This window comes from Ictalurus punctatus, chromosome 8 (genome assembly GCF_001660625.3).
Source record: "Ictalurus punctatus breed USDA103 chromosome 8, Coco_2.0, whole genome shotgun sequence".
Classification (NCBI taxonomy): Eukaryota; Metazoa; Chordata; class Actinopteri; order Siluriformes; family Ictaluridae; genus Ictalurus; species Ictalurus punctatus.
Genome location: NC_030423.2, coordinates 27567351 through 27586262, shown reverse-complemented (window position 1 = coordinate 27586262; position 18912 = coordinate 27567351).

Sequence of the window (18912 nt, the reverse complement as noted above, 5' to 3'; positions counted from 1 at the left end):
TTAGTGTAAGTTCTCCCCAACACTAAGCATGACACTTTTAGTGAGCACAGGTTCCCTTATAGAACAATTACTTTACATTTCACATGTAATCAAATGTTTGTTTGTTTTTGGGGTTTTTTTCTTTTCATGATGCGAGGGATATGCGATCATATTTGAAAAGCAAATGGTGCATCTCAATTGATTTAGTTTATTACCTGTTACATCCAAGAAAGTTCCATTAGATAATGTAAAATTCTCCCAGCTAAATCTTCCACAGTAGTAAAGTCCTCCATAATCTTTTATTATATGTGGAATTATCAGAGAGATGCCGTTATCAGTCGCCTCCATTGTAAATCCTGAAGTTCTGAACTCAGGGGAAATTTTGATACCTTTAAATGATAATTTTTCTCCCACTTTTCGAGGCATTTCTCCAAATATTTGCTTGTACCAGACCACACTTTCAGCCTTAGGAATATCTCCAAATGGGCATTTAAGAGTAACACGTTCTCCAGACTTCACTGAGAGAAATGATGGTCTGGACAAATCCACAGATAGAGCTGGAGCTAGAAAATAATTTAAATTAGATAGAATTGACCAAGAGAAATAAACAATGGATGAAAATATATTAAATCAAAGAGCTAATACGTGTATCTATAGCCAGTTTAAATTCAGTGTCTTTAAAACTTACATATCATGTTGAGAAATAAAATAATTGTCCATACTGGAGCCATCTTCAGAGGTGAAATAATATTCAGATCGAGCTCTTCGAGAACAAAATAAATAAATAAACGAGGAAAGCACCAAGTATTTTGTACTGGAGACTTTCACCTGATTGGCTGAGTTACAAGTCACAAGTTCTATATCCTTCTATCTACATGTCTCTATTTTTGTTACACACTTTGACCACCAGAAGTCTGTAGGGGAAAAAGAAGTAGAACAAAGTACAAAACCAAGTAGAAGTTAAAGTAGAAGTATTGCACACAGAAAAGTTGCTTATTCTTTGAACTTAAATAAAATGTTTGTTTATATATATATATATATATATATATATATATATATATATATATATATATATATATATATATATATATATATATATATATATATATAATTATTATTATTATTCAAGTAAAATCAAATACACATTCAGGTAAACATTTTAAACAAAATGAGGTGGGGATTAAAAAAATTAAAAAATAAATATGTTCAAAGAAAGCTTATAATAAAAAGAAAGTAAAGTAAAACATCAGTTTTGATTTTTTTATCATTTCACTTCAATAATTGCACAGTACATGTATTTTAGATCTGAAAAAAAAGGTTTATTCATCCATTTGTTTTCAGTAAATGCTTTATGCAGAGGTAAAACTGTAAATTTGACTTTTTCAGGACAGAGGATAAACTGCATTTTCCATGTTGCCTATTTCTGACCATAAATAAGTACTATAAGAGAGCTGAATAGCTGATGACTCTTGTCGTGGTTTCTTTTATATGCATGTTGTGCTTGTTTCTGGTCACCCAGAAGCGGAATGTAGGTTACTTAAGACTTCCTTCTTCTCACGATTAAACCACAGACTCATCCCACTTACAGATGCAAAGTAGATACCAGTAAATGCAGGTTTTACTCTAGACATATTATTGGTAAATGAAAAAAAAAAAAAAAAAGCTTTTCTGAGCTCCTCCTTGGCACCAGTGTGGCATTTCTGTATCTTAAAAACAGTATTAACACTACATTATTTCACGGTGACTTGATTATTACAGAAACCACATCTCTTCAGACAGGTGTGAAGTTTACATACATTACATACAGTATATATAACAAAGTCAGGACGTTGACTAGGCTGCTTCAAAAACTTCATTTTGTTTCTTTTGAGGCATTCAGAGGTGTATTTCCTCTTGTGCTGAACATTAGTTATGTTCCCTTTCAAAGGGAACTCCACGTTGCATGTAGCATAACACTATGGGAGCGCCCTTGAGCGCGACCGGTATCTCAAGTTTATGTAAAATCATGCATCTATTTATAGGCCCGCTATGATCAGGTGACGTGGCAATTAAGCGCGTCGCGTGATATATATGGCACCTGTGAACCCTGCCGTCAGCCTTATTATCTTCAGCGAGACAGCATGTCAGTTGTTTGTGTAAACAAACAAAATACGCTTAATTTCCTCCCTATCTTTTCTCAAAATCTCTGGACTTTTCTATCCCTTTAAAAAAAAAAGAGAAGAAAAAAAGGAATGAGCGAGAGAGAAAAATATGAGTGAGAGAATTCAGGAAGTGTGTTATGGTTTGCTCCCGTTTCATGACAGGGAATAGTGCACACTTTCTGTGTGAGGTGTCTAGGAGTGCAGCATGCGATGGCAGCCTTGAGAGGCTGCGCATTTTAACTCCTATATCAGGCAGCTCAGCTCGTGACTCACTTTCTTCTCGGAAGCCGAAGCAAGTTGGGTCTCAGAGCCTCGCGGATCTGGGCCGGCCGCTGGCAAGGCTGCTAGCTGTCTCAGGTCTGGGGGATCTCTTATGGATGCGGAAGAGTACCCGGAGATGAGCTCTGCTCTATCTCTTGCTCTGTCTTCCGGGGTCGGCTCTCCACTGCATTATGGAGCCTCTGTGGGGCAACATCCTCTAACTTTGAGGTTCATGTGTGGTGTCAGGTGGCTGAAGCCCATCTGCAGGCCACGCATAGCTTCCTGGGACCTTTCTATGGTCTCGGAAGGTCTGTCAGGGGCCCCATTTGAGCCTTTAGAGTCAGCCTCTGAGAAGCTTCTGACTCTAAAGGTAGCTCTTCTGTTGGCCCTGACATCTCTCAAGTGAGTAAGTAGATCTACAAGCTTTCTCTGTTTCCCCTTCCTGCCTTGACTTTGCCCCTGGATTAGCCAAGGCCTTCCTGTATACTAGGCCAAATTATATTCCTAAAGTGCCTACATTGGCTGCCCAGCCTGTGGTGTTGCAGGCTTTCTCCCCTCCTCTGTTCCTCACACCGGAACAAGAGAGGATGCACCTGCTGTGTCCAGTAAGGGCTCTCTGTACTTACGTCCACTGCTCCGGCCAGGGGTGTAAGTCAGAGCAGCTGCTGGTCTGCTTTGGTGGCGACAGTAGAGGTGATGCTGTGTCAAAGCAGCGCATCTCTAAATGGGTAGTGGAAGCAATCTGTGTGCAGTCTCACTATGCCTCTAGGCATAAGGGCTCATTCCACTAGGGGGATCGCCTCCTCGAAGGCTTTGTCCAATATGGTATCCTTACAGGATGTGTGTGCTGCTGCATGGTGGTCTACGCCACACACATTCATTCGTTATTACAGCCTGGATATTCATTCCGCCCCGGGCTCAAGTGCCTTGCAGTGACCCTCAGGCTTGGGTCTTTTTGAACAGGCCGTACCCTCAGTATGACGGAGTGGGTATTCTCGTTCCCATAGTGTTATGCTAAACGCAATGTGGAGTTCCCTTTGAAAGGGAACGTCTGGGTTACGCATGTTAACCTGTTCCCTGAGAAGGAAACAAGACATTGGGCAGCTTTGTCATACCAGGGCAGGCCTGTGAATTGCATCTTCGCTTCAGAAAATACAGGCTCACTGTGGGGTTCAGAGGTGCCATACATATATCACGCGATGCACTTAATTGCCACGTCACCTGATCATGACAGGCCTATAAACACAGTGAGGGAAAAAAGTATTTGATCCCTGCTGATTTTATACGTTTGCCCACTGACAAAGAAATGATCAGTCTATAATTTTAATGGTAGATTTATTTTAACAGTGAGAGACAGAATAACAACAAAAAAAAATCCAGAAAAACGCATGTCAAAAATTTTATAAATTGATTTGCATTTTAATGAGGGAAATAAGTATTTGACCCCTCTGCAAAACATGACTTAGTACTTGGTGGCAAAACCCTTGTTGGCAATCACAGAGGTCAGACGTTTCTTGTAGTTGGCCACCAGGTTTGCACACATCTCAGGAGGGATTTTGTCCCACTCCTCTTTGCAGATCTTCTCCAAGTCATTAAGGTTTCGAGGCTGATGTTTGGCAACTCGAACCTTCAGCTCCCTCCACAGATTTTGTATGGGATTAAGGTCTGGAGACTGGCTAGGCCACTCCAGGACCTTAATGTGCTTCTTCTTGAGCCACTCCTTTGTTGCCTTGGCCGTGTGTTTTGGGTCATTGTCATGCTGGAATACCCATCCACGACCCATTTTCAATGCCCTGGCTGAGGGAAGGAGGTTCTCACCCAAGATTTGACGGTACATGGCCCCGTCCATCGTCCCTTTGATGCGGTGAAGTTGTCCTGTCCCCTTAGTAGAAAAACACCCCCAAAGCATAATGTTTCCACCTCCATGTTTGACGGTGGGGATGGTGTTCTTGGGGTCATAGGCAGCGTTCCTCCTCCTCCAAACACGGCGAGTTGAGTTGATGCCAAAGAGCTCCATTTTGGTCTCATCTGACCACAACACTTTCACCCAGCTGTCCTCTGAATCATTCAGATGTTCATTGGCAAACTTCAGACGGGCATGTATATGTGCTTTCTTGAGCAGGGGGACCTTGCGGGCGCTGCAGGATTTCAGTCCTTCACGGCGTAGTGTGTTACCAATTGTTTTCTTGGTGACTATGGTCCCAGCTGCCTTGAGATCATTGACAAGATCCTCCCGTGTAGTTCTGGGCTGATTCCTCACTGTTCTCATGATCATTGCAACTCCACGAGGTGAGATCTTGCATGGAGCCCCAGGCCGAGGGAGATTGACAGTTCTTTTGTGTTTCTTCCATTTGCGAATAATCGCACCAACTGTTGTCACCTTCTCACCAAGCTGCTTGGCAATGGTCTTGTAGCCCATTCCAGACTTCTGTAGGTCTACAATCTTGTCCCTGACATCCTTGGAGAGCTCTTTGGTCTTGGCCATGGTGGAGAGTTTGGAATCTGATTGATTGATTGCTTCTGTGGACAGGTGTATTTTATACAGGTAACAAGCTGAGATTAGGAGCACTCCCTTTAAGAGTGTGCTCCTAATCTCAGCTCGTTACCTGTATAAAACACACCTGGGAGCTAGAAATCTTTCTGATTGAGAGGGGGTCAAATACTTATTTCCCTCATTAAAATGCAAATCAATGTATAACATTTTTGACATGCGTTTTTCTGGATTTTCTTGTTGTTATTCTGTCTCTCACTGTTCAAATAAATCTACCATTAAAATTATAAACTGATCATTTCTTTGTCAGTGGGCAAACGTACAAAATCAGCAGGGAACAAATACTTTTTTCCCTCACTATAGAGGCATGATTTTACACAAGCTTCAGATACCGGTCGCGTGCGCAAGGGCACTCCTATACTGTAATGTTTAACGCAACATCTCGTTCCCTTCTCAGGGAACAGGGTTAAATGCGTAACCCAAATGTTTCATCCATGTATGTTTATGCAAATGTTGTGATATTGCATAAAAAAGAAACTCTGGATGGAAACACCAGATGTCAATACAATCTTGAAAATGGGCATAAAAAAATTGGTTAATTGAGGTAGATAATGTTTTAAAAAGATCAAGAAAATCTGGTTCTGTCAATTAAGGCAATTCACCTAAGCCCTGAATCAGCAAAGCATCCCCACACCATCGCACTACCACCACAATGTTTGACAGCTGTTATGATGTTCTTAATGTTTTTGAAGTAATTAAACAAATTCGACTCATCATGCCACCAGACATAATCCCAAAATGCTTGAGGGTCATACAGTGTTTTTTAGCAAATATTAGGCAACCATTAAAGTTCCTCTGGTTTGCAGTGGTTATTGCCTTGCAACTCTCAAATGGATACAATTTTTGCTCAGTGTCTTTCTACGAAGGGTGAACATATCCAAGACGAGTGAGACCTGTGGTTTCTTATATGTTTATCTGGATTATTTTGTGACTTCTCGGAAAAGTCGAGGCACTCATTGAGGAATGTTGGTAGGCCGGCCACTTCTGGGATGATTCACCATTGTTCCAAGTTTTCTCAATTTGGAGTAAGAAATGATCCTAATAAATATATACAGCTGTATTTCAATACCCAACTTTTCTGGAGTTTCTAGTGATGGTAGCATAGTGTGCTGTTTTCCGAGACATTTAGTCTACCTCGCATTGATGAAAAAGTTTTGTTTTGGAGATCTGAAACAATTAAGTCTGTGAAGAAATCAAGAAAGGGCTAAAACTACTACTTTCAGTTTACATTCAGTCCAAACAATCATTAACAAAAACACGTCTACAGTACAAATGAAACCTGATAACAGAACTAATTACATTGAATCAGATTAGAGATCAAATCTTAGTTACAGAAAGACCTCTCACATCGGAATATATAATATCTTGAGGTTGTTGTTTCTTCATTCGTCCTCTTTTGGCTCTCCTCTCATTGAAATGTAAGGCAGCGTAATTCACCTCCACAGTGTCACAGTCCTGTAGGAATGGATATTAGATTATTAGAATTAGACTTTAGAATTATTATACTTTGATGCAAAAATTGTAAACTAATTGCTTGTCTCTTTATAACATCATGTGTTCACATATCCTGAAAATTTACCTGATTGAGGGTCTTGTTGGTCACAGAACCTTGTTTTAGTCTCACTGTAGAGAAGAAAAAGCAACAACTGTTTAAAGCTGCTATATAACATGAGCTACTTTGTGTTTTTTTTTTTTTTTTTTGGATGTTCCACAGCATTAAATGTAGCTATAATAAATGGAAAAAGCTTGCATTTAATGAAATAAAAATGTAATTGTTGGCAAATTGCTAATAAAACCCATCAGGGTGTGATATTAGTAGGAAAATGTGGGGTAGTAACAGTAACTCTACTTTGTTCCCTTTGTTCCCAGCATTAGAATGTACCAGATCACTATATTTAATAAAGTGTAACTTTGTGTATATATCGCAATATTTTTTATATATAACAATATAATAACTAATAAACTGGTGATTCATTGTACATAATGAAAATAATGTAATTTTAAAATAACTTTATAATAATCTAATAATGTTAATAATAGCCAAGCAGACTTACCTCTGTTTCTTCCTTTACAGGTTATGAGAAAGATCAAAGCAAAGATCACAACCACACACACTCCCAAAGCTACAGCGAGGTAGATCACTACAGGGTCCACAGATCTCTCTGTCACACAGTAAATATCACAATGTTAAATATAGGCTCAGTGTTTACTTCTATGCTAAACCAACTCATTTCTTTAGGTCATTGAAAATGAGCAAGAATAATGATTTGAGATGTGGGGTTTGATAACAATAGAAATATTTATAATTAGACAACTTGGATCGTCAAATACAAGTAAATAGAAGTAGAGTAGATAGACACTAGTGGGATCTGTGATCTGGCATATCACTAACACATTATACTTCTTACCGAACTGTACTCGTGTCCCGTTCCCAAAAATGATCTTCCCACACACGGCCACAGCGCAGTAGTAAGTTCCAGTATCATTGAGGCTGAGGATGTTCTTAGAGAAGTTGTACACACAGGTGTGTGTAGAAGAGCCACTCTCACACTGATGGCTGCTGTTGTGATGAGTGTAAATGATTTGAGGATGGGATTGTGGTGGAGCAGCTCTGAACCAGAGCACTTGGAGTTCTGCTGATCTGCTCTCAGAGAGAACCGAGCACTGCAGAGTCACTGACGCTCCTGCAGGAACCGAGTCCGACACGCCGCTCTGGAACACTGACACTTTTACATCTCCATCACCTGTTCAGTGCAAAGCAGACCTTTATAATAAATATGGCCCATAAAGCACATGCAGTCAATTACAGCATATGAAGAGACAGTGATTCCGCTGGAAGTATAAATTCCAACCAAGGTAATCTAGAGAGCTGGTACATAATGTTTATATTATGTTTTAAAAAAAAAAAAATTAAAGCAATCAAATACAGAACTTTTCTTCATACACCCAAATATAAATAGGATTGTTGTGACAAGACATCATCATACAATTTCTCAAAATTCACAAAATTCACTGTCTGTGAACACAGTTCTCTGTGCCATCCACAAACGCTGGTTAAAGCCCTTTCATGCAAAGAAGAGGCCGTATGTGAACATGATCCAGAAACACCGCCGTCTTCTCTGGGCCAGAGCTCATTTAAAATGAAGTGAGTCAAAGTGGAAAACTGTTCTGTGGTCAGAGGAATCGAACTTTGAAATTCTTTTTGGAAACCCTGGATGAACTAAACTAAAGAGGACTAAAGAGGAGAGGGACCATCCATCTTTTTATCAGCGCTCAGTTTAAAAGCCGGCATCTCTGATTGTATGGGGTGCATTAGTGCCCCATACTGAAAGGTATATTCAAGGTATATTTCAATGCTGAAAGGTATATACAGGTTTTAGAGTAACATGCTTCCATCCAGATTCCATCCCATCTTTACTTCTGAGAGACATTGCCTCTCTAAGATCCTCTTTTTAAACCCAATCATGTTACTGACCTGTTGCCAATTAACCTAATTAGTTGCAAAATTTTCCTCCAGCTGTTTCTTTTTAATAAAACTTACTTTTCCACCATTTTGTTGCCCTGTCCCAACTTTTTTTTTTTTTAGATGTGTTGTGGCAATCAATGTAAAAATTACCTTATTTTTTCCTTAAAATGGTACATTTCGTAAGTTTAAACATTTTATATGTTTGGTATGTTCTATTGGGAATAACATATGGGTTTATGAGATTTGCAAATCATTGCATTCTGTTTTTATTTACATTTTACCTAGTGTCCCAACTTTTTTAGAAATGGAGTTGTAAATGTACTGACGCTCAAGATCAAATCCAGAATTAGAAATTTTACGGTGTTTTGCTGTAAAATACTTGTATATAATCATTTATTTCCATATGCTGGTTCCCAGATAGTACCTGAGCATTAAATTCAAACAGTCAAAATAACCGCTGTGACCATTATGGACCTTTAATGTGGAAATAATGATGTCTTGATTAAAAGTTATTAACATAAAATAACAAGATAGCAAATCAAAATAATGCGTTCTTTAACTGAATAATGGATTATTACATCACAGTAAGTAAAAAATAATGAGATTGCCAACTTTAGGTTCAGGGCTTCCCTTTGTTAATCATAAATGTCATATTTAAGAAAATATTAACTAATTAAATATGCATTAACCTAACTGTGTACATTTTAAAATTCTTACCTTTCACTGATAAAAATGTTCCATTTCCAAATCTTGTTAAAAAACCTCTCAGTCCACAGTAATACATGGCTTCATCTGATGGTTCCACATTAGCAATATTTAAATGGTAATTCCTTTGTTCTTTCTTGATACTGAATCTTGGTGACTTGAACTCATCTTCATAATTTGGCTCTTGATGAACTGTGACCATTACACATGGCTCATGTCCTGGTTTTTGCTTGTACCAAAAGATGACTCCAGAGTTATCCTCTCTTAGTCGAAAGCAGTACAGAGTCACATTATCACCAACATCAGCAGTGATCAGTGGGTTCGGCTGACTGACATAGTTTGTCTGTGCAGAATCTGCTGTTAGGAGTTAAATATCAAACTTTATTCTATCTGTAATACACAGAGACTCTCAGTAGAACATTAAGTCCCTTTGAATAGAAACAATCAAAACCATGGACACTTACCAATTTTATTAAAAAGCATCACTGTAATCCACATCATCAGCATCTTCAGTCTGAGGTCTGCGTGTAGTAGCATGTCTCCTCTTGTGACTGTATAGATGGTCAAACTGAGCACATCTCACTTTGTTCAAAAGATTCATGACATGAGGTTCTGACATCACGTGATTTCCCTCATACAATCTAGACTAACAAGTAAGCAGCAGTAGATGACTGACTGTGGTCCCTCCTCTCACTTTTTTTTAACCTTTCCTCAGAGAGGAATTTCAATTATTCAAAAAATAACATTGAAAACAAAAAAAGAAGGAAATGAGATGGAAAACCCTCTTTCACTGTGTTATTTGTTTTTCTTTTTCTTGTCAAGTTATTGGGCAAATTAATATCCGACCTGTATTGTCCAACATTTAATTTTCTGCAACCCTGTGACAAATGTTCATGCAAATCTACTATTCATCCACCTATCTATCTATCTATCTATCTATCTATCTATCTATATATATATATATATATATATATATATATATATATATATATATATATATATATATATATATATAGGATCATTGTGCCTAATAAACCAGCAGTTATGTGAAAATTTATAAAACTATTCCGACTACAAATATATTTAGCATACTTTGTTTTTTTCTGCCTTCACAATAATATATTTTGAATAATCGTGCATTAATAATTTTAACAAATGAGTGCAGTGATGAACATTATTTAATGGTGAAGCATTTCATACTTTTGGAGATGAATAATAAGGTTGTAACCTTTTCATATTAAATCTCAAGAATATTTAATATTAATAATTGTTTTTTTTTTTATATAAAAATATATGAGTAATCATATATGTTTCGGCAACAAGAACATTCTTTTTCCACATTATTATTCAGTTTATTAGTTTACAAAATAAAGAGGAGAGAAAGTCATATGGTCTTCAACATGACTATTTTAATTCTAATAGGCATGTAATATTACTAATAATAATGTAAATACATAATATACAGTAGATATTCTCATTTAAAAATTATAAATCTAAATCACATTTTCTTTTTAGATGAGAAAGTTTTAATTATTTTATTCTAAAAGATGTGCCAATTCTGCTCCATTCTCCATGACATTGTGTATCAGTGAGCACTGATCAGTTCCTGCACTTACTACATCCCTCATGTTAACTTGGGGCTGTGTGTGGTGGTGTGTGTAGATGTGTGTCAGTGTGTGTAGGTGTGTGTGGGTGTATTTGTCAATTTTACAGCTCTCTGTTTTTCCATTAGATGTGTTACACTTGTATCTGGTTCAGTGGTGGTCTTTCAGTGTTGCCAGATCTCTGCAACCTGCCTCCTGAAAGCTGTTTGGATAAAATTATCTACCAAATTAATAAATGTACTTGAACATTTTCTGTAAATTTCACCTGAAATGTGATTAGATATTCATCTAAGTCCGAAAAGTACATAAAGAAAACCCAATTAAACAAATGATGCAAAACTATTATAGTTTTTACATTTATTGAGCAAAATTATCTAACATAACCAGTCCTGAGGACCTCAGAAAAATAGTTATCAATGCTCACCATTTGGGAAAAGATAAGAAAAACATTTCTAAATTGTTTGACCTCCACCATTTGGGATAAATTCACACCTTTAATATCTGTATACCGTGTTGATATTTCTGTAAAGCTGCTTTGAGACAATGTCTATTGTAAAAAGCGCTATACAAATAAAATTGAATTGAATTGAATTGAATTGAACCATTCCACTGTGAGGCAGATGATGGAGGAAATTCAGCACCACTGTTACTCAATCATGGAGTGGACGTCCAGCAACAATCACTCCAAGGCACACCAAGGGCACAGCCAATAATATTACGGGAAGTCACAAAGAAAAATCTAAGGACCTACAGACCACTCTTGCATTGAGTAATGCTAATGTTCATTCAGTCCACCATCAGGCAAACACTGAACAACAATGATGTCTATGGCATGATAGCAAGGAGGAAGCCATTACTTTCCAAAAAGAACACTGCTGTCTAAGATTGCTCAAGACCATGTGCATAAGCCAGAAGCCTATTGGAACACATGGTTCTGTGGACAGATGAATCCAAAATAGAACTTTTGGTTTATTTGAAAAGCTGTATCTTTGGAAAACCACAATATAATCCAACATAATTGGAACCGTTTTTCTGCCTTGGGTCTAGGACGGCCTGCCGTTATTGATCACCGATTAATTCTGCATTGTACCAGAAGTTTATACAGGAGAATGTCAGGGTATCTGTCCGTGAACTGAAGGTTAACCATACGTGGGTCATGCAGCAAGACAATGAGTCTAAGCACACACGCACTGTAAGTCTACAACGAAATGGTTAAAGCAGAAGCAATCCAGTATTTTTGGAATGGTCAAGTCAAAGTCTAGAAATGGTGTGAAAGGACCTAAAAACAAGTTCATGATAGGAAGCCCACCACCATCACTGAGCTGAAGCAGTTTTGTAAGGAGGGATGGACCAAAATTCCTCCAATCTGTTGTGTAAGATTGACTGCCAGTTACTGGAAATGTTTGATTGAAGGTTACACCAGTTACTGAAAGCAATCATTCACAGACTTTTTCTGATACAGATATTTATTATTGGATCATTTTGCTAAATAAATAAATGTAATAACTATAATGTTTTTGCCTCGTTTTTTTTTTTTTTTTGGCAATAAAGAGATAAAGAGATTGCGTTCTCTTTATCTGGTTGTAGGCCTTAGATGAAGATCTGTTCACATTTCATTCAAATTTATGCAGAAACACGGGTTCAAAAACTTTCTAGCAGCACCGTAAATACATATAATGGTTATTAATGATGGAGGAAGCTGAATCATTTAATGCTTAAACAATTAATAAAAGGAATACAGTATGAGTATGTAGAGTGTGTATTTCTATTTCTCTTCAGACTATTTCAGTCACAGGTAAAATTCATCAGACTTCCTGGGTAATTAAACACATCCCTGAATAGAAAAAATGACTTCATATTAGTCACATATTTCCATATAGTGTATGACCTTGACGTCAACCTGAGACCCATAAGTCTCTGCACTCATCCTCCTCCCATCCTGCCTTGAACAAGCTCCTGCTCTTATTTCAGCCACAAGAGCATTAGTTAGCATTCATCATTCCAATTCATCATAAAGATGTTCAATGGACTCGAGTTCTTCCACACCAACCTCGGCCTTTATAGATCTCGCTTTGTGTACAGGGGCATTGTCATGCTAGAACAGGTTTGTTCTCTCAGTTCAGACTAAGACTGTAGACATTTGTGTGCTTCAAACTTTGTGGTAACAGTTTGGGGAAGAACCACATCTGGGTGTGATGGTCAGGTATACACATACAGTACTCTTGACTGTACTATAGGGTTCCTAGTAGCTTCCATTTTAGCAAGTTAAAAGCCATGAATAGTCCTAACAAGCCTTAAAGAAACCTTACACTACAAGCCTCTACACGTCCTCTCATCCTTGAGCTTCTCTCCTTCACCAACAATATCATTCCCCCACATTATTTCTTTCAAGCCAGTCTTTTTATTTTCATTTTATTTAAATGTTTTGATAATGTTTATTAGGAAAACTGAACCAAGTGCAAATAATCTCGTATTAGAAGTAGTAGTATTCAGCTTTTCCTTAAAAAATGACTCGGCATTTAAGTTTTAGGCGCGTCTAATACATGTTTTATGAATTATGATCGTGAACATATGTAAGATGTCTGTGTCGATATGGGTGGAGTTTTATTCAGGCCTTATTGCGCCTCCTCCTTCACCACTGTGTATCTTTAACCAATCACATTCTCTCTCTCTCTGTCTCTCTCTCTCTTTCTCTCTCTCTCTCTCTCTCTCTCTCTCTCCCATCTAAGCAGCACTATGATACCAAAGACTCAAACCTGACCAATCACAATGATCTGTCATCAGCTATCTTTTCTTTTCTTTCAAATCTTTTTTTTTCTGGAAATGAGTGTTTGATACACAAATATTTATATCCTATTATTTTAGCTGAATAAAATTATGCTAATTAATCTAAAAGCATTCAGGGTAAATAAACACACCGCACTGCATGCAGAAAATGTGACATTTATTTTTCTTATAATCATCAGCAAACTGGTCTTTATTTCTATTAATAGAGTGTGTATTAAAATGTGTGTGTGTGTGTGTGTGTGTGTGTGTGTGTGTGTGTGTGTGTGTGTGTGTGTGTGTGTGTGCGTGTATGTGGTTTTGTACCTCTGTTTATCTCTTTGCCCCTTCACACACTGCAGCTCTGAGAGTTTCATCTCTGCAGGCCGCTCTGACCGCCGAGTCGCTTTTCTCAGAAACACCATCAGTTTCTCACCTCTCAAACTTTCCACAGGATGTGTGGCTATATTTATTTCTCTCAGGCCACACCGTTGTTGCTGTTTTTTTTCTTTTTCAGGCTCGATGCACAATTAGAAACATCTGTAGACATCATATAGTTGTGTAATATTATAACACCTCTCATTTAAATCCCCAGATTTCACCCTGCACTTTAATCTGATCTAAACACACAACAGCGTGTTCGCTTATTGTGTAACCCGTCAGATATAATGTTATGTACACAGTCAGTTACTCGGCTTTAGATCCTCCTGATGATGCTCATGATAATGGAGTTTGTACATGGCTCTTGTATATTTAAACATTATATAGCTTTTATGTGTGTGTGTGTGTGTGTGTGTGTGTGTGTGTGTGTGTGTGTGTGTGTGTGTGTGTAGACAATAACATTTGTTTACTTTATTCCTGCTACTTTGATTGGTCTGCTCTGGAGCATAAATCTCTCTGCTCGGGTAAACAGGAAGGTACAGCGAGTAAAAAACACACTGAATGTTCCAGATCTCAGCTTTAACTTTCCAGACCAGACCAGACCTGTGTGTGCATTCTGCATCTGCTGAGAAGCCGTGACAGTTAAAGAGCTTCTTATGTTACTAAGAGCTGTGAAAAGTCACATGGCCCACTTGTGTATATAACCAAAAGCAAGCAAAAGTTTGCACGCCCCATGGTATTTGAAAAAAATATATAAAAGGTATCTCTATTTTAACGAGTACAGTGAGGGAAAAAAGTATTTGATCCCCTGCTGATTTTGTATGTTTGCCCACTGACAAAGAAATGATCGTTCTATAATTTTAATGGTAGATTTATTTGAACAGGGAGAGACAGAATAACAACAAAAAAATCCAGAAAAACGCATGTCAGAAATGTTATAAATTGATTTGCATTTTAATGAGGGAAATATGTATTTGACCCCTCTGCAAAACATGACATAGTACTTGGTGGCAAAACCCTTGTTGGCAATCACAGAGGTCAGACGTTTCTTGTAGTTGGCCACCAGGTTTGCACACATCTCAGGAGGGATTTTGTCCCACTCCTCTTTGCAGATCTTCTCCAAGTCATTAAGGTTTCGAGGCTGACGTTTGGCAACTCGAACCTTCAGCTCCCTCCACAGATTTTGTATGGGATTAAGGTCTGGAGACTGGCTAGGCCACTCCAGGACCTTAATGTGCTTCTTCTTGAGCCACTCCTTTGTTGCCTTGGCCGTGTGTTTTGGGTCATTGTCATGCTGGAATACCCATCCACGACCCATTTTCAGTGCCCTGGCTGAGGGCAGGAGGTTCTCACCCAAGATTTGACGGTACATGGCCCCGTCCATCGTCCCTTTGATGCGGTGAAGTTGTCCTGTCCCCTTAGCAGGAAAACACCCCTAAAGCATAATGTTTCCACCTCCATGTTTGACAGTGGGGATGGTGTTCTTTTGGTCATAGGCAGCATTCCTCCTCCTCCAAACACGGCGAGTTGAGTTGATGCCAAAGAGCTCCATTTTGGTCTCATCTGACCTCAACACTTTCACCCAGTTGTCCTCTGAATCATTCAGATAGATGTTCATTGGCAAACTTCAGACGGGCATGTATATGTGCTTTCTTGAGCAGCGGACCTTGCGCTGGCTGCAGGATTTCAGTCCTTCACGGCGTAGTGTGTTATCAATTGTTTTCTTGGTGACTATGGTCCCAGCTGCCTTGAGATCATTGACAAGATCCTCCCGTGTAGTTCTGGGCTGATTCCTCACTGTTCTCATGATCAATGCAACTCCACGAGGTGAGATCTTGCATGGAGCCCCAGGCCGAGGGAGATTGACAGTTCTTTTGTGCTTCTTCCATTTGCGAATAATCACACCAACTGTTGTCCCCTTCTCACCAAGCTGCTTGGCAATGGTCTTGTAGCCCATTCCAGACTTGTGTAGGTCTACAATCTTGTCCCTGACATCCTTGGAGAGCTCTTTGGTCTTGGCCATGGTGGAGAGTTTGGAATCTGACTGATTGATTGCTTCAGTGGACAGGTGTCTTTTATACAGGTAACAAACTGATATTAGGAGCACTCCCTTTAAGAGTGTGCTCCTAATCTCAGCTCGTTACCTGTATAAAAGACACCTGGGAGCCAGAAATCTTTCTGATTGAGAGGGGGTCAAATACTTTTTTCCCTCATTAAAATGCAAATTAATTTATAAAATTTTTGACATGCGTTTTTTTGTATTTTTTTGTTGTTATTCTGTCTCTCACTGTTCAAATAAATCTACCATTAAAATTATAGACTGGTCATTTCTTTGTCAGTGGGCAAACGTACAAAATCATCAGGGGATCAAATACTTTTTTCCCTCACTGTATATACAGATATACAGTTACTTTTCAATGTAAAATAAATTCCAAAATTAAATTTGGATTCATCTTACTTAAAGACAATGATAAAAGAAAAGAACTGCGACTGATCTCATCAAACATCTTCAGGTGCCATTTCTCAAAAGATTTGTGTTTGTGACCTCCATCTCTTCTTTATTTATATTTTGTAAAATGTATTAATGGAGAACTGGACTATCATTAAGTTTGTTCATGTTGGAAAGTTGCTGTGGTGTAAAAAAGAGGAATATAACACTATGGGACTTGCTGTTATAGGACAATAATCAACTTCAGGGTGGTAACAGTGACTCTGCTTCATCACTGTGTTCTGTACTGAGCTGTATTTCTTCTTGTCTTGAACTTGTTTTCACATTGTTATCTATATGTACAGAACACACGTATTGTCTTGTTCTGTAGTCCTGAAGGCATGACACTTCATCTTACTGAAATAAAAGCCACTTAACTTAAAGCCACAGCACCGCCCTGTAACCGCAGACCAGAGTGACCCTAAATAATCCCCTAATTTATCTCCATCATCATGAGGTCTGTGTGGGTAAAATACAGCCTCAGTGTTTCTTTTTTTCTTCTGCTGTCTTCTGATATGAGGTAATGGTTTTGTGTGAGTTTTCTGTAAGTGCATTCTTCGTCTTCATCTCTAATTCACTTTAACTCTTCAGAGTTTTACTCTGTGAGACCTGTCACACCGCACTGGCTCCATCTACTGACACAGGATCTGTTTTGTGCCTTGTTAGTTGTTACTTTTGGCAGCCAGAGACCTCTTTTATCTTTATTTATTTGATTATTTATTCATTTATTTATTTTTTAAATACAGAATAGAGGGCCACCAGGGGACAACCTCCCCCATATTAGATGCTCTGCTTTAGTTGTCTCTGAAACCTCCTGTTTTATATGAAGTACATGGACATGGACAAAGTACTCGTGTGATCTTTGTGAGTGCTGAGCTGTTGATCTGCTGTTGTTCCTGGTTTTCTATCATCTGGTCCTCGATTCTGAAGGGAAATTGTAATGCTACAGCATACATAGACATTTTGTACAGTTTTCTACTTGCTTCTTCATGGTAACAGTTCAGACGACACCACATATGGGTGTGATGGTCAGGTGGCCACACAGACGTATATAATATCTTACAATTAGTTCTCAGAGTTAAAATGTCTACTATAATAGAGGGTGTAATTTTTTATTTTTATTTTTTTAAACTGCACTACTTAGTACACTAGTTTTTATCTGGTTTGGGACACAGCCTTTTGACTACATGCCTCTATATCAGCTTCTGTTCAGGATTTTGTCGCTGTCTGTGGTGATGAAATTCGAGTGAAGTAACAAAGCGAGTTCACTGTATTCATCACGGCACTTAAAAATACACCAAGAAATGTCACAATAAAGTGCAAATTAAAATAGGAGAATGATATTTAATTTATTCTTTAAAATAATTACTTCAATTCATTTAATGACCTTTTTAAAAAATAAAAATAAAAATTTAAATAGCGCTTTCGTAAAGGAAATAAAGATCTTTCCTGCCACATCTGAGGAGTGAAAGGGAAAGTTTGTTGCTGTCCATGGTGTTAAAAGTCTTGGGAGGAAACAATGCAGTTTGGTTACCATAGCAACATAGCTTACAGAACATCAGTCAACTACAAATACAGTGTTAATGTATTTGTAACCTCAGCAAGCTTTCTGCTGAATAACTGAATGGAAAGAAGATACTAAATTTAAATACAAATCTGTAAAAATAAACAAATAAATAAATAAATAAATAAATTGTTCAGCATTGTGTACAAATCAGAAGGCAGAGTCTTATGGTATGTAACCGCATTTTTGTCAGCATGGCACGTATCCTTCTCAGACAAGGCGATCCTATAGCACCAGACCGGAGTTCTGAAAGTTGGATGACGTTAAATTACATTTTAACTTCCAAACAGCTGTTTACACAAATGAATGACAATTTAAATATTCACCAGTTGTAGCCACTAGGTGGCAGTGTGCAGCTCTTATAGTGAAATCTATATGTACAAATAATTTAGTTAAATTACACAACTGATGAAAATACAGTTTATTTATTGTAATTTATTTTACATACATTCAGTGACCATTATTTATTCATGTGTATTTGATATTATTTATTTTACATTTCAACATATTCAGGTCCTGCTTTTCAACTTTATCCTAGAACATCAATATTCAGTCCCTCTAATAACTGATTTATTACAGGATTTTTTTTTATCCTAATTTACACATTTTATTAAATAATAAATTAAATATATGATCTGGATATTTTACTGAATGTTTATGAAAGGAGTCGTCAGTGTCAGTGTTGTAACAGTCAGAGGTAAGACTCATTCTTGTCTAAGTCCTTAAATAACACTGATCCTCTTCATAATTTCAGTATATTCCATATTTGCATATTCACAAACACATTTACATATTTATTGATTAAAAAGTTCTCTGTAGTCTGTGATAGGTCAGTCAGAGACCAGATGTCACGGTTTCCCCTTTAAGCAGCGCGCTGGAGAGCATGAGGGCGCGCGTGCACGAGTAAGGTGCGTGAGCACCTGCTTTTTGTATGTTGACAATCGTGACATTGTGTACATTGGACACGTGCTTTTGCTATGTTTCTGTTATGTCTCCTCCCTGTTCTGTC